Below are 17287 nucleotides of genomic sequence, written 5' to 3'. Positions count from 1 at the left end.
TCCCTGGCGGTCCAGTGGTTAGGACTGGGCGCTTTCACTGCCAGGGCCCAGGTTCAATCCCTGGTCGGGGAACTAAAATCCCTCAAGCCACGCCACAGGCCGCTCCCCACCCACCCACCCAGAAAAAGAGTACTGTTACCTGAGTGGACAGGTCATAATCCATGTGACCAACCCCTGGAGATGGACAATTGGGTCATTTCCAATCTCTGACTGCTGCAAACAGATCTGTGAAGAATAACCTTGAATGTGTGTCATTTTGTACATGTGAGGACATTTGTAGGATAAATTACTAGAGGTAGCATTATAGGGAACTGGGTGTATGCATCTCTAAGTTTGATAAATATTGCCAAATGTCTGTCCATCATTATCAGCCATTGCGTACCTGTTTTGTGCTGAGCACTGAACTCAATATTTTTTCTGGATTATCTAATTTCATTTCACCAGGACCCTGTGATAGAGGCTACTCCTATCCTCGTTTTCCAGACGAGGAAACAAAGGCTCAGAGAAATTTGGAAATTTGCTAACTCACCCTCCAGGCTAGTGAGTGGTGGGGCCGGAAGGGTGCCCGACTGTGTGGGGTTCAGGCCCTTTCCTTCAGAAGCCCAGGAGTCCAGGGATGACCCTTCCTCCCACCAGCCAGTCTCCTCCTGCAACTGGCCAACCACATCGGGGCCTTGGCACTTGCTGTACCTCTGCCTATGAGGCTGTCCACCCCAGACGCTGTCCCCTGGGCAGGCCAGCGTGGCCTGAGTGCCGTCGGCACATAGGAGCCTGGTCTCATCCTTCCCGGCCGGTTGTGCGATTCAAGGTGGTCCTCTGCCTCCACTTCTTTTCTCTGGTCCTGGCATCGCCTGCTGAACTGAGAGTCCCCGAGGGCCAGGTCCCGGCCAGGCCAGTGCCGGTAAAGGTCATTAAGCCTGGATGGGGAGGGCGGTGGGGACAGGCAGGACCGCCCTGCCAAGTGCCGGAGGCCTTGCTCCATCTGCATCACAAAGTGGCTGGGACGGGGCTGGCTGGGGGAGCAGGCTGGGCCCCTCCTGCCACATCTGCATCACAAAAGTGGGGCCCAAAGCCGCACTGCGCCCACGCCCAGTGGCTTTGTTGAGAGCTTGCAGCCGCGCTTGGGCGAGCCTGGGGAATTGTTCCCCAGCCCAGGTCATCCTGAGCTCCACAGCCACCCCGGCTGACAAAAGCCACATTGCTGGGCCAGCGGCAGCTGCCAGCATCTGCTCCCTGAGCTGCCACCCAGGGGCCTCCAGGCTCCGCGGGGCGAACACGATCCTTGCAAGGGACACGGCCCGGGTCAGACCCGGAGGCCTGGGTCAGACCCGGAGGCCCGGGGCCGGGGGAGGGACTGACCTTGCCTGGTGAACTGAAGTCTCCAGGTCACCAACAGTGACACTAGACTTGAAGGAGGGAAAAACACTGCCCGGGGACACACACCTGCTACGTGGTGGGTGCCACACCCAGGCTGGAGCATTGCATTATTATTATTTGTGTGTGCGTGTGTGTGTGTGTGTGTGTGTGTGTGTGTGTGGTACACGGGCCTCTCACTGTTGTGGCCTCTCCCGTTGAGGAGCACAGGCTCCAGACGCGCAGGCTCAGCGGCCATGGCTCAGGGGCCCAGCCGCTCCGTGGCATGTGGGATCTTCCCGGACCGGGGCACGAACCCGTGTCCCCTGCATTGGCAGGCGGACTCTCAACCACTGCGCCACCAGGGAAGCCCCTGGAGCATTGCATTATTTGATGCCCCCCACACACAAAGCAGCTTTTTTAGCTGGGGAAGCAGGCTCAGAGAGGTTCACTAGCCAGCCCAGTGTCACACAGCAGAGCCGAGAACCCAGCTCCTCAATGTATGGTCCTCTCAGCTGCCCCAAGGCTCCGGGCCCCTCCTCCTCCTTTTCTTTCCTGAACATCTGAAGCTTCTCCCTTCCTCCCTTACCCATCCTTCCTTAGGGCATCCAGCTGCCTCAGCCAACCTGTACACTCCCCTCGGAGCCCCCCGTGGGCCCCTGCCTGTGTCGGGGACTCCCCAACATATGACCCTCTGCCCTTGACAAGCTCCTAGGGCCCTGCCATCAGCAGGCCGCACCTGCCTCTCGGAGGGCTCTTCTCCAGCCGGTCAGACTTCCCGGCCCCTGAGCACGCCTCGTTGGTCCTGGGCTGCCTCTGCCATCGCACCCCAACACCCTCTCTTCCTTGGTGGACCCGCAAACCCGGTAGCCCACCCACCCAGCCCCCCGCACACGCCTTACCTTCCCTGGAAGCTCCTCCCAGTGGCTCCCCAGAGCCCAGCTGCCTTCTCCTGACTCAGGGCCTCCTGTCCTGGCTGTGAGCATCTGCGATCTGGTACCCTGGGTACTTAGCCCGGAAGCCACACCTCAACACCTACAATCAGCCAACATTTGTGGAACTAGATCCACTTTACAACTGTATTCCAGTGGGGAACACTGCAGTTACCCCGGCTTTCGGGAGAAACATTTAACCTTGTGTGTGTTTCCAGCTAACCTGGAGGGGCAAGGGTTGGGCTGGCCACAGAAGCAAACGTGCCCACATGCCTGGGGGAGCGCACGTGGCCTTGACAAGGATGCTAGCAAGTAGGGAAATCACAGGGACAGGGCATCCCCTCGGGGAAGTAAGAGCAGGCGAGGGGCCATTACCATCCAGGGTCCTCATGGGGCAGGAAGGCAGTGCCTGGAACCGGGAAACAGCTGAGTGGAAAGGGGTTCCATCAAAGCCATGACCTGTTCCCAAGGGACACAGCCAATCTACATAGACCCCAGGGGAGGGCCCCTCCTCCTCTCTCCCTGTGATTTCCTTCTGGGACTCCCCAAAGTCCAAAACCGACCAGAGGCCCAAGGAAGGTGGAGGGTGCCTATGATCCCCGGTGGGGCAGGTGGGGGTCCTGCTGGAGGAGCCCAGGAGCACAGCCCCCCTGTGAAGGCCTGAGCCCAGCACAGCTAATGACAAAAAGATGCGGCCATGGGCAAGATAACTCTCATCAGCTGGGGAAGTCAGGGCTGAGCCCGGGCCTCAGGAGGAGAAATGGGGGCCAGAGAGGAGCACAGGCGAAAATGGGGGTGTGTTGGGGGGAGGCTGCAAGGAGAGGCTGCAGGTAGGCTGGGCCTGGAGGGGAGAGGGCTGGCTGGCTGGCTGGGAGTATTGGGAGGGGTCTGGTCACCCCAAGCCTCAGTGTCACAGTGCAAGGGCGGCATTTAGGGCAGCCTGGCCGCTGGACCAGGAATGGAGCCCTTTCCAGGGCCACTCACTTTACAGTGATCCTGTGTGACATCATTTATCTTAGCAGGAGAAGGTAGAGCCCTGATGCATAGCTGGAGGAAGAAGGACCTCCAGGGGATCCACCGTCCCACCTACGGAGAGGTTCCGTGTGGCCACTGCCACCTTGACCAAGCCCATGGCGAACTTGAAAATCCCTCCAACAAACAGGCCATCAACCCTCACCATGAAAACCCTGGAACATTTCAGAGACGGGCCAGAGGTATGGAATTAGAAACATCACATCTCTGCCCCTTCCCACTAGGAAAACTAACCCCACACGCCAGAGCATGCTCATTTGCTAAGGATCCTATGAAACCTTACAGGGCACTGTGAATTTCAATGACTTCCTGGACAGTCCCGAATTGGCAAACACCCCGAGTCAGAAAGCAGGCTCTGTAACAGGTGCTGGGTGGATTGGGGGGTGAGGCAACATGGGACATGCCCCAGAGAATTGCTTCATCAATCTGCTCAGAGACTGGCATAGCCAGCTAAGATAAAGCAAAAGTCTTCTGGGAAAGCTGCTGCTTCTTACAGAGGGTATAGGTCGTGTTCTTCTGTGTTTCCCCCCAGCCCCCAATGCAGCTTCTAGCTCCAGTTGCAGACCTGGAGCTGTGGCCAGTGTTTCTAGAGCAAAACGCCAACATTTAAAGATGGTGAAGGGGTAGGGAGAAGATGCTGGGCCCCCATGGGCACCCTGAGCACTTCTCCAGCCCTGTCATCTTCTGATGGGAGATCCCTGTTTATTTAAGTGACTGTTGACTGGGTTCTGTTACTTGCAACCCAAAGCATTTCCAACTGGTCAGCTGGGCTTGGAATCCGGACAGTGCTGCAACCTAGGCCCTGGGTGTGACTTGGTGTGGCCCCTACACCTCTCAGAGAGGGCTTCCCCTGTGCAATGGGAAAGTTATCCCCTCCTCACAGGCTGCCTCAGTCAGCTCTGGCTGCTGTAACAGAATCCTGTAGGCTGGGTGACTCAGACAACAGACATGTACTTCTCAAAGTTCTGGAGGCTGGGAATCCAAGATCAAGATGCCGACAGATTCAATATCTGGTGAGAACTCTCTTCCTGGCTTACAGACAACCAGCTTCTTGCTGTGTCCTTATGGGGTGGAGAGAAGAAGCTCTGGTGTCTCTTCCACTCCTGAGAAGGGCACTAATCCCATCATGGGGGCCCTACTCATGACCTCCTCTAAACCTAATTACCTCCCATCTCTTAATACATTGGGGGTTGGAGCTCCAACAAATGGATTGGGGGGGACACAAATATTCAGCCCATACCATGAGGCCATGGTGGGGACCAGATAATAGTGCTTGGTGTCATCCGTGAGTGGACAAATGTAGACTACTGATTTCTTCCAGACATAATCCCTTTCCTTCTGGAAGGCAGTTTGAGGGAGGGGATGGGTATTCTTCTCTGTCTTTATAAGAAGGAGTGAGATGGTGACCAGGTGGGGACAAGGCTACAGATGGCTGGGGGCCTGAGGGCAGCCCTGTGCCTTGAGATAGCCCAGGTCTACAGTCTAAAGACTTGGTCTAAAGACCAAGCCGCTTAAATGCAGGAAAACCCATGGCGCCTTTGTCAGGGCTCAGTTCCATCCCTTCAGGGCCAGACCAGGATAGCAGGGGGACAGTGAGATATCCTGGTCTCTGGTGACTCCCTCACCACCCCCCACCCAATGTCAAGGTGGGCAGGCTCCATAGAAATACCTAAGATGGGGCATGTTTGAGTGAGAGTGTGGCTTTCTCAGTTTGATTGATAAAGAAGAGATGTGTGGCCAGAAAAAAAGTTTAAAAGCCATTGCAAAAAATTTAAATATGGTTTGCATATTATGTAATTACCATAAAAGGATGATGAACTTCTTAGATGCAATTATGGCTTTGTGGCTTCTCAAGGAGCAAGTCCTCATTTTTGGAAATATTTATGAGTAAGGTGTCATGATGTTAACAACATGCTTTCAAACGATTCAGGAAAAAATAGATACAGAAAGATATATGGAAAGGGAAATAAAGGGAAGCATGGCAAAAACTCAACAACTGGTGAATCTGCATAAAGGGTGTTCAATGCATTCCTCTTTCAGGGTGAAAACTTTCAAAGTAAAGTGTTGGGGAGAAAAGCAAGAGCTGTTTGGCTAACTCTGTGGTGCCCCCGAGTTTGAAGGTGTCCAGGACAGCCCAGGCGTGGTTCCACCCACACCCTGCCCTCTTGCCCCTTCTGCTACCAATGGTGGCTGTCTCCCATGGGTGGGGCATCATCCGGAGCCCTTTCTAACACTGGGGTGTTTATCTTCTGATGGAGGAGGATGCTTCCGATTTTAGGATGCGGATGCCAGGTGGTAGAGGTGGTCTAGCTGGTTCTTCAAATCAGACAACCCCTCCCCCTCTGCTGGCTGCATCACCCCTCTAGGAAGCCCCCAGCTCCAGCTACACGCTTCTCCCCATGCTCCCCCTGCAGCAGGGCGGATCCGAGATACTCAGCGGGGCAGCTGCTCTGCTGACAAGGGCCCTCAGGAGGCCTGCTGTATGAAGCACCCAGCAGCAGGACTGTCCCTCCGTCCATCAGGCCTCCTCCTGGGGCTCTGTTCCCTGGAGACTCAGAGGGTCAGCAGAGGGTACTGAAGCTGAGCTGCATGGAGAGGGCTGTGAGAGGAAGCCCGGGGTGCAGGAGCCGATGTGCACAGCAGGTGGAGAGAAGCAGCCGCAGTGCCCACAGAAGGAAGGACCCAGAGGACGGCCAGGCAGCTCTGCTGTCTACATGTCCCACTGTTGTGCTTCCCCAGGCCTTATCCCTCCAGGCCTTCCCACAGGAAGCCCCGGCACACACGGCGAGCAGAAGGTGACAAGGGTCCACCTCTCCCTGTCCTGGGGTTTCTGGGACGCCATATCTCCATGGGCCCCCTAAGATCCCATTGGTCCAAGTGGAGTCAGAGGCGTGCCTAGCTCTGAGGGAGGCTGGGAAGACCAGAGATTAAATTTTATCCTGTCTCTCCTGCAAAGGCCCTGGGAGACACATCCAGGGTGCAGCAGAGCTCTGTGGGGGGCACTCTCAGCATGTCCCTCTGGGAAGTGGCCTTGGGTACCATCTCAAGAACTCACCCTCGGACTGCTGGAAACTCTCTTCCACTGGGCCCAGATTCCACAGTGACCACAGTTTGAAGCGGAGACGTATCTCACCTTGACACATAAAATTATAGTTTATCTTTAAAAGAAAATAACACCTCTTTTTCTCAAAAAGAGCTTCGGTTTCTTGGGAGGAGGAAGGGAGATAGGGCTGTGGCTTTTCAGGCCTCCCCAGTGTCCTTATGAACTGCAGTAGAATTAGACACCATCCCACTTCAGCAGGGAAAGGCCTCTGGCACCCTCACTCCTTATGGCAGGTTTTATTTCCTAAAGAATGCCACAGAAATACATCCCATCCCATACACTCTTCTAGAACCTTGCTACTCACCCATCAAGAGGCGTCCTCCCTGAAGCAGGGAACCCTGTGACTGCCCCAATCCAGAGAGTACTGTGGAAGTAAGTACTGCCATGTGACTTCTGGGTGCCAGGTTTTAAAAATGCTGTGCCCTTCCATCTCCATCTCTTGGGACACTCGCTCTTGGAAGCCAGCCCACCAGGCTGTGAGGAAGCCCAAGCAGCTTGTGGAGAGGCCCACTTAGAGAGGGTCCATGGGCCCAGCCCCACAGCTCTGTCTGAGCGCCCAGTGGATAGCCAGGACCGACTTGCCAGCCCTGTGAGTGAACCATGTTGAGGCAGATTCTCCAGCCCCCATTAGGCCTTTAGATCAGCGGTCCCCAAACGTTTTGGCACCAGGGGCTGGTTTCGTGGAAGACAATTTTTTCATGGACGGCGGGCAGCGGGGATGGTTCTGGAGGTAATGCGAGTCATGGGGAGTCATAGGGAGAGGCAGATGAAGCTTCGCTCACTCACCTGCCACTCACTTCCTACTGTGAAGTCCGGTTCCTAACAGGCCGTGGACCTGTACTGGTCTGTGGCCCGGGGGTTGGGGACCCCTGCTTTAGATGACTGTAGTCCCAGCTGACGTCAGGACTATAATCTTATGAGAAAGACCCCAAGCCAGAATCCCCCCAGCTTAGCCACTTCCAAATCCATAGAAACTGTGAGTGATAGTAAACGTTTATTGCCATCTTGAGCCACTGAGTTGTGGGGCACTTTGTTATGCAGCAGTAGCAGAGTAAGACAGGAAACAATTAACAATGATTGTCACAATGAGTAAATAGAGAAAACTGGTCTGTAGATGGAAAAGATGACAGAAAAGAACAAAGAAGGGATTCATTTCCTGGAGAGAATGGAGATTAATAGCAATTTTTACTTTTTAAGCTTTTGAATATTTTTCAAATTAAATAATGTTACAGTAAGGATGCCATTGAAGGGACTTCCCTGGTGGCACAGTCAAGCTCCCAACGCAGGGGGCCTGGGTTCAATCCCTGGTCAGGGAACTAGATCCCACATGCAAGCCGCAACTAAGGAGCCTGCCGGCGGCAACTAAGACCTGGGGCAACCAAGTAAATAAATAAATTAAATAAATATTATTTTTTTAAAAGGATGCTTTTGAAGCCTGGAGTTTTAGAGAGTGTGTCAGAGGGGCTAGGCCTGGGACCGCCATAGTCCCAATCACCTTCCTGAAGACGTGGCCGCTGCAAAGACCCCAAATGGGTCATGTGCCAGATAGAGGTGTGTCATGGAGATGGGTCCACAGAATGGTCTCCACCCAGCCTCTCAGAGGAGGGTCTGCGGGTCTCGCCACTTGGGTGCTCTCCCTGAGCCGTGAGGGGAGTCTCAAGTCAGTCTCTAAGTCAAACAGAATAGGTCAAGTCCCTTGAAAATTCCTCAGCTCACACGTAGAGTCCAGACCTCAGACCCAAGCCCACCATCTTGGTCTTTCCCTCCCCAGGATCAAAAGACATCCCTTTACTTTGATCCAGGCTAGGTCAGTCATTTCTTGGTTTAACCCTAAATGTAATAGCCTAGAGCAACAACCATTGTTCTGTGGATCAGGAATTTTAACGGGGCCCAGAAGGGATGGTTTGTTTCTGCTCCACTGATACTTGGGCCTCATCTGGGAGGTCTGGAGGCGGCAAGACCTGAGAAACAGCTGCAAGATGCTTCTTCACCCACAGGCTGGCTTCCAGATCAGGGTGGTTGGAAGTCTTAAATGGAAGCTCAGGGTTCCAAGAGGGAGCCTGTGATGGGTGCACTGCAGGGCAGCCTGGGGAGGCCGTTGCCTTTTAGGACCAGAGGTCACACCACTCCCCTTGCACGAGGCTCTATGGGTTGAAGCAGTCGCCAGCTGCCCAGAGTCAATGCAAGCCTTATCAAAAGGTTTGCAGCCATTTTTTAAAACTACAACAATATTGCAACAATATTTTAAACTGCCTTGTGATATTGCAACAATTTCTGACTTGAAGAGTGAGCTCCCCTTCAGCTTGGCAGCCTCAGGGGATCCCCAGGTCCCTCCCATTTGCCACTGTGTCCCAGGCACGCTGAAACTGCTGTAGGTAGAATTGTGTGCATCACTGGGATGGTTCATATGAGCCTGGCTCCCTCCCTCTCCCCACCCAGGAGTCTGGGCTGCAGTCTCTGAGTCAGGCGCTCCCAGCCTGGGAGTTACTGCTTCGTAATGACACGTGGGTGGATAAAGGTCTTTAAGGGGAGACTTCAAGGACACAGCAGAATGTGTGGACCCATTCACTGAGGACCCACTTCTTGAGGGACTGCATGCCACGAGGCACTGAATGTCACGCAGCACTGTCCAGTGGCTAGCCCAGAGCCAGGGGCATCCTTGTCCCCTTGGAGAGAAGCCTTTGGAGGGCTTGCCTCCTGGTGACCCACCAGAGCCAATGCAAACCACTCAAAGGGCCTCCGTCAGCCGTTTCCAGTGGGAACTATTTCTGGACTGTCAGGAAATGACTTCTGGTTAGAGATGGCAGCCTCTTGGCTGCTCTCAAGTTACCTGAAATGTGATTAAAACTAATTCATTTTCAACTTCTCCTTTCCTTTTCCTTGGGGGAAAACATTTCTTTTTTTTTTTTTTCTCCCTGGAACATCAATAGCCCTGGTTGTGCAGTTCTCTGCTTTACATACGAAAGAAGTTTCATACCAAAGACCAAATCCCAAGTCAGAAAGCTCCAGTTCAAAGAGCCTCGAGTAGAAAGAACCAACACATACTACATTTGGAAAAAATTTTAAATCAACTCGTTGAACTGTAAAATCAGGTCTAATAGCTACTGACTCTCTCAATGTACCATCCTATGTAGGAAGCCCAAGCCCAGAAAACCAAGTGAATGTACGAGGATGTGGTCCCGAAGGTAACCACAGACCCCCGGTGCCCAAACTGAAGTGTCCACCTGACTGGGCATGACCCAGCCCCACTTTCTAACTCCCTTCATCACTAACAAAAAGAATACTGCTTCCCTTGTGTCCTGTCAATCATCCTTCAGTTCTTCGTTAAGTCCTACATGCAGCCAAGAATCAGAGTCTTTATCCTACATCGTTCATGGCAAATCCACCCATTCCCATTAACGGGAATACTTATTAGATGGGATTCCCACGAGAGCCCAGAATGGACTAACCTGGCTCTTATTTAATGGAGCTGATAAATCCCCACATTAATTAGCTAGCTTCCCAGAGGCTGGGGATGCAGGTACCATGATGAGGCCAAAGAACCCGGGCTCTGCATCTTGCTAGGTATGGCCTTGAGGAATTCTCTCTGCCTGACTGAGGCTCGGTTTTCTCACCTGTAGAGTGGGAAGGAGTGGACCCTTTCTTGTGCCTTTTCCACGTGTGTCAATGTGTCAGGGGAGCTATGAAGCATTACCTGAAGGTTGGGACTTACTGACCTTGACTGGTGCTGGGAAAGAATCTCAGAGTCAACTCAAAAGGATAAAATGCAGCATCTGGCCCAGAGCATCCACCAGGGAGGGGATTACGAGTTACGAATGGCAGACTACTAGGGGTTTATTGTCGGGGCAGAGGGGGCGGTTCACAAAAGAACAGACAATTACCATTGAGACCAGAGACCCTCCCAGATCATCGTGAAGTCGGGGGGGATCCCACGTCACTTGAGCTCAGGAGTGGGAGCCATCCGCTCCAGCAAGCCTGGAAGGAACTATCCATCATTTTAACATGCTTTCCTCATACATTTGTTGCCGACCCTGTAAATATCTCTTAAGTCTTTCGATGGCTGGGTCTCAGAAGCATTTCTGGTTTTAATCTTTCCCCATGTAAACGTGCACCAGCTGTGAAGCTGGCTTTCATCATTTGGGCCCTGATGAATTATTCTGCACTCCAGGACCACTGGGAGACAGGACGTGGAAAAGGTTTTCTGCTCCACCCCCATGTCATACAACAGAGAATGGCTTGTCCTCCTATTAGTATGGCAAGCCATCAGTGACTCCCTGGGAAGGAGGAAGGATGATGCCCAGAGCTAGCACCCCTGGCTGTCACCAGGAAGCCAGCCCCAGAGAAGAACACTATAGCGCAAAGCACAGACCTCACTCCACCGGCCACCAAGCCCTCTCCTCATATGCCTTCTTCTGTTGTTTTCCTTCCATCCCCTCCCCCCCTCCCACCTTTGTATTAGTGAACGTAGGCTAAGCTGCAGTAACAGGTAGGCCCTGGATTATTATGGCTCAAACACAGTGACCATCTGCGAGCACCCTGGGCCAGATTTCTGGGTTCCAGCCTCCTCTATTTCGTGACTCCACCATCCCCTAGGGCTTTGTTTATATAAGCATCCAGCAGGCAGAAAGGAAATGAGAAGATGCAGGAGAGAGATCCACTCTCTTAAAAACCCATAGCCCCTCTGCTCATAGTCCCGCCCTGGGGACCTAATTACCTGGTCACACCTAACTGCACAGGTGTGTGGGAAGTATGGTTACTCACTGCTGTGGAAAGAGGGGATGGATTTTGTTGATGTCTTAGTCCGTTTGGGCTGCTGTAACAGAATACCATAGACTGGGCGGCTTATAAACAGCAAATATTTATTTCTCACAGTTCTGGAGGCTGGAAGTCCAAGATCAAGGTACCAAGCATGTTCAATGTCTGATGAGGACCTGGTTCATAGATGGCTGTCTTCTCACTATGTCCCCACACACAGAAGGGGTGAGGGAGCTCTGTGGGGGTCCTTTATAGGGACACTAATCCCATTCATGAGGGTCCCACCCTTAATCACCTCACAAAGGCCCACCTCCTAATAGCATCACTGGGGGTTAGGTTTCAACGTATGAATCTGGGGGGGACACAAACATTCCACTGAAAGTAGTTGGGAGGCTGGTAGTCTCTGACATGATCTTTCAATTTTAGTTTTTCCTTACATCAAAGTTCTACATGAAGATAGCTTAAAGCTGCAAGGTTAGGAAACATAGTCATCCCTAATCCCTTCCCTTCCCTCCTTCCCCCTCCCCAGAGACAATCCTACTTGCCTCTTTTACCTGATCGTTTCCACAACTCAAACAGTATATGCATTTGTTTCCTTTTGCTGCATAATAAATTGCCACAAGCTTAGCTGGAAACACACATTTATGACCTGCGGTTCTGTAGGTCAGAAGTCTGAGCATGGTGCAACTGGGTTTTCTGTCTCAGGCCAAAACCAAGGTATTGCCTGAGCCATGTTCTCCTCTGGGGCCTGAGGCCCTGTTCCAAGCTCAGGTGGCTGTGGCAGGATTCTGTTCTCTGTGGTTGTAGGACTGAGGTCCTCTGTTCCTGACAGTCTGCTGTCAGCTGGAGGCCACTCCCAGCCCCCCATGTTCCTTGCCATGAGGCCTTTCTACCTTCAAAACCAGCAACAGAGAATCTCCCGTGCCTCAAATCCCACTCTTGCTTCCAATCTCCCTGACCTCCCTGTCTCCGACCCTAGACCCAGATGAAAGGGCTCATGTGATTGGGTCAGGCCCACTCAGATAATCTTCCCCATCTTAAGGTCAACTGATGTGGCCCTTCATTCACATCTGCAAAAGCCCTTCACAGAAACACCTGGGTTGGTGTTGGGCTGACTGGAAGGAGGTGTGGACACCAGGGGTGGGGAGGTGGGGGGCCACGGTGGAATTCTGCCATCACACACGATCACACTGCCGCCCCCCAAGGTTTTGGTCTGGGGTGATGTTGGTTGATCTCCAAGATGTAGGTGTGGACTTGGCTTCCTTTCCTCCTGCTGCCTCTGGCCACGCGGGCATCTCTGGGGGCCTTGTTCCTCCATTAGATCAATGTTCCTTGTTTACAATGATCATTATGGAAATACTGTCTGCAACTGAACCAAGTGGTCAGTGGCAATGGACTTTCTTTTGTTCTCTCTGGAGCTCTTGATTATCTTCCATTTGCTTAGTTTTCTATCTCCTTACCATTAATCCTTTCCCAAACTCTTTGCCAGTTTTCTCAATAGCCTCTCAGGTCACATCAGGTTTTGTGTAAACCATTAATGCTTTCGGCATAGCTCAGCTCCTTGCCTTCTGGGGACATCGTGGGTCTGCCCCGGCTCCCTGTGGGCAGGATGGTCCATGTGACTAGCTAAGAGCGCAAGTGATGTGCGTCATTTCTGGGCCAAGCATTTAATTGCCAGACCTTCCTTCTTCCCTCTGTTGTGGTGACTGCCAGTGTTCCAGAGAGGGATTGCTCTGTCCATCTGGATGCTGGGGTGGAATGATCATGCCACAGAGCAGAGTGCTCAGCCAACCCTCCAGGTACTAAGAACTAAACTTATGGTATTTCAAGCCACTGAGTTTTGGAACTATTTGTTACTGAAGCATAACTTAGCTGCTCCTGACTGGTACAGAAAACGGTAACCAGGAGTGGGGCATGGCTGCAATAGAAAAAAAGGCATGTGACATTGGCATAAAGGCTGGTCCAGTGGGCAGTGAGGACACTGATTGTGGAGGCTGGAAGGATGGCCATCACATAGCCAGTGGTAGAACGTTGGGTACATTGTCACCTGGGATAACTTAGAAGTTTCAGAGACTAAAGAGACTTGAGGGCGTTCCTCTACCATCAAAGACCAAGAGGCTGAAAGAAGCTGCAATTCAGTTGAGACAAATATGTCTTGTGAGGGCGTTGAGAGTGGCCATTGACAATGAAGCAAGCTGGAATCGAAAAGATTAGGTAAGACATTAACTAGAGTTTTGAAGAACTAGTAGGGCAAAAGAAACCATGTACAAGCACTAATACAGTTTGTGGCTGGAACTTAAGATGACCCTTCATCTCTAACCTTCTACAGGCTGAAAGCGGGCTGGGGAAACTGCTCAGCCTCCAAGGAGGGCATATTCCCATTGCCCCTCTCCCACAACATGCAGCCAAGGAGGATGATGGTGGAGGAGGAACCCCGCAAGGTGGAGCAGGGCCCGTAGAACAATTGGGTGGCCGGGACTCCCAGGGAGCGGGACTGGGACTATTCACCCAGTCACTCCAGGATGAGGGGCAAAATCTGCCCAGCAGGGTCTCAGGATTGCTAATGGACACTGTCTGCTGGGATTTCCCCCTCCTCCCCTTTCTGATTTGGGCTGTTTGTTGTGTCATTCTGTCCCTTTCCATCACTGAATGTTGAGATTGTGTATTGGAACTGGGAGTGGGGTGGAACCGCCTACAGAGGTCCTGGATCTCTACCTCCCTTGGCCTCGCATCCCTGTTTTCCTTCTCATCACTGATTTCCCTGTCTCTGGCCCCTAGGTCAGGATTTAAAAGTTTTCCCACCTGGGGAGGGGGACAGTGTATCTTGTGTGAAAGAAGGCATGAGGGACACCTCTGGGTCCCTCTACCATGGCAACCAGCATGTTCTAGACAGAGGCTGCTCCATCAACCTGGGTGTCCCCAGGCAACTCACGATGGACGTGTAGCACGGCCAGAAAAAAACTTTGAGATTTGCAGGTGGTTTGTACTTTGGGCCCAGCTTCTCCTGATGGATACGGGGATCCTGTCTATTTCACCTTCTGAAGAAGTGTCCAGGGAGCATTTGACCTGCTCCAGCCTGGCCTGGTGGCTCTCTGCACCCCTCCCCTCCCTTCTGCATTGAATGCCTCCTTCCTGGATCACATGCCTCCCTCTTTTTCGGTTGGCTTCTTTATTTTGGTGAAGAATTATCTCTGGTAGCATCCTACCATGAGAAAGAACCCATGGGTAAAAATTTTGAGATCTCATTCATCTCAAAGTACTTGGTTTATATTTTCACTGGGTAAAGACTGGAGAATAATTTTCCTTTAGATTCTCAAGGCTTTGCCTCTCACCTTCTGGCTCCTGACCGTCTCTCTGTGACCTACTTCTAATGTCAGGACACTTTGGTCTCCATTATTCTGAACTTCAACAGTGATGTGCCTTGGGGTAGAACTATTTTTTCCCGTTGAGCTCCCTATGGGCCCTTTCAGTGCATGCTCCTGAGTTTCAGAGATTTTTTTAAGGATGAATTAAATGATGATTCCCCCCACTTCCACCCCCCCCGCTACCCGTGTTTCTCTGGTCACTCTTTTGGGGTTCCTATTATTTGATCGATGGACTTTCTGGATGGTCCCCCTTTATTTTTTTCTCTCCTATTTCCCATTTTTGGGGTTCCTTTTGTTCTGCTTTCATAGAGATTTCCTCAACTTTATCTTCCAATCCCTCTCTGGAGGTGTTTTTTTTTTTGTTTTGTTTTGTTTTCATTTCTGCTACTTTAAATTTCCAAGAACACTTTTTGCTTGTTCTCCGAATGCTTCTTTATATGTGGCCTCCCTTCATGGGTTGCCATATTTTCTCTGATGACATTATTGATGACTACTTTGCCATGTACTTCTCTCTGCAGTCTCTGTTTCCTCCAAGTTGCTTTTTAAAAATCTATTGGGGCTTTAAGCTTCATGACGCAGGCTTTCCTGAGATGCTGGGTCAGCTTCGGCTGCCTGTGAAACCCCAATTAGAAGCTCTGCACACGTGGGGGCTCATTACTTGCGCCCTTCCCTCTAGGGTGGTCTGGCTGCTCCCTTGGGTAACCACAGGTGTCAGAAAGTTTAGGTGTTCCCCTCAGCCTGGTCTAATGCCCCAGGAAAGACCCTTTCAGCCTCCTGGCTGCGGGCAATCTGAAAACCCAGAAGAGGGGATGGGGCATGGTCTCAGCATCTAACACTTATAGGTTCATTTAACCGCTCTGTTCCTACTATGGCACCTCTGCCCTTAATTGTGAATGGTATCTCTCAGCCCAAGATGTGCCCTTTTACCTTCTTTAGATGACAGACATCCAGTCTTTTATCAGGATGGGGAAGGCAGCACAGATATGGTGAGAGGATCTGGGCATCTGGGTGCTTCTTAAGCAGACTTTATGCCAGTTATTAGCTTAGCCCCCATTCACACCCGCATCCAGAGGTGCCTATTGCCATCCATTGGTGAACCTTCTGGGGACTCCAGAGTTTGTTCTTGGCTTTCCTTCCTGGCTACCATTTCAAGATTTCATTTTCTCAGGCCTGCTAAGTATTTTAGCTTCAACAACCGTGTTGCAGTTACTTCTTCCCTTGCTTGCCCCATTCTTGCCAATTTCTGCCTTAGAGCAAAGCAAACTTACTGCTGTGTCAGGAGGCTCCAAAAGTCAGAGTCAACACATACCATCAATCCACCACCTCCAGCGGAAACCTCAGCCCCTTTCCAGTCCAGCCTCTTCACTCCAGACACATCCCCATCCACTTTCTCTGGGCTGATCCTCCCTACCCTGCTTTTGTTTATCCTGTTCCTTCCATCTGACACTAGATCCTCACCCATCTCATACATACAGAAGCCACCTCTGTCAAAATCCTCTTAAGCAAGGAAAGCATGGGCCGGTGGCTATGGTGAGATTTTCCTCTGGGGAAGACAACTATATGTATCTGGAAGATATTCCCATGTGGGATTGGGGTAGTCTGCTGGGTCCTGGGGCCTCTTCCATAAACAATCATTTGTTTATTTATTTATTTATTTTATTTTGTAAAACATTTATTCATTTATTTGGTTGCACCGGGTCTTAGTTGCGGCATGCATGTGGGATCTAGATCCCTGACCAGATATCGAACCTGGGCCCCCTGCATTGGAAGCGTGGAGTCTTAACCACTGGACCACCAGGGAAGTCCCCATGAACAATCATTAAAGGCCTGAGAAATAAACCAAGGGGCTGAGTTTTGCCTCCAGAATGCCACGGGGGCACAGCCAAAATCCTCAGGGAGGCTGCATCCATGCGGAGGCCTGTGGGCTGTTTCGGGCTGTGGATGGGGCTGGGGTATGTGTTAGTGCAGACGACCCTTGACCCAGGCTTGCCTCCCCTCACCCAGGGCAGGTGTCTTGTCCATGGTCAAAGCCCAATGCCTAGAAGGGTGCCTACTCCTAGGTGTGTGCAGGCTGGGGTGTCCCGAGGGATCATGGAGAAAGTGGGGAGATGTGGTACCTTGAAGACTGGGCAGAATACTGCTGGCTGGAGAGGGAGGGGGAGGGGGTGGGTGGCTGGTAAGTCAGCTAGGGCCAGCTCCATCCTTAATGAAGTGACTGATTGTGACATGTGGTGAGACTGCTGGAATATTCTGAATCATTATTTGGTCAGAACACAGATCTCTTAAATGTCATCAACACAATCTGCCTGGGAGAAGAATGACTACTTCCTGCCAATAGGAGACCGTCTTAGAGGAACCTGACCCAGCTGGCTGGTACAGAGCACCCCCCCCCCCGCCGCGAATAGCATGCTGTGTGGTCTTCCCGGGGGAGCACGGACTCCACCAGGGAGAGGGAACTTTAGGGTTTTAGTCACAGATACCCAGGGCGCCCAAACGTCCACACCAGTTTACAGGTCACCATGACATGCAACGCAGAATGCCTGTCTCCGTTCCTCCTTAGTGACCTGGAGAGATTTTTCTACCCAGGCCCCAAATTAATTCTGTGAGAATGGCTGCTATTAATTTTGTGCGCAGAATGACTTTGTCCCACCCACCCCTCTTCTCCGGTCCGCAGGGATCCAGTGCCTGGGCTGCCCTCCCTCTCCAGGCTCCCCGCGGGCAGCTGACATGTTTGAACGTCCATTAAG

Source organism: Mesoplodon densirostris, chromosome 4 (genome assembly GCF_025265405.1).
Source record: "Mesoplodon densirostris isolate mMesDen1 chromosome 4, mMesDen1 primary haplotype, whole genome shotgun sequence".
In the NCBI taxonomy this organism is placed as follows: Eukaryota; Metazoa; Chordata; class Mammalia; order Artiodactyla; family Ziphiidae; genus Mesoplodon; species Mesoplodon densirostris.
This window is presented reverse-complemented; position numbering follows the sequence as displayed.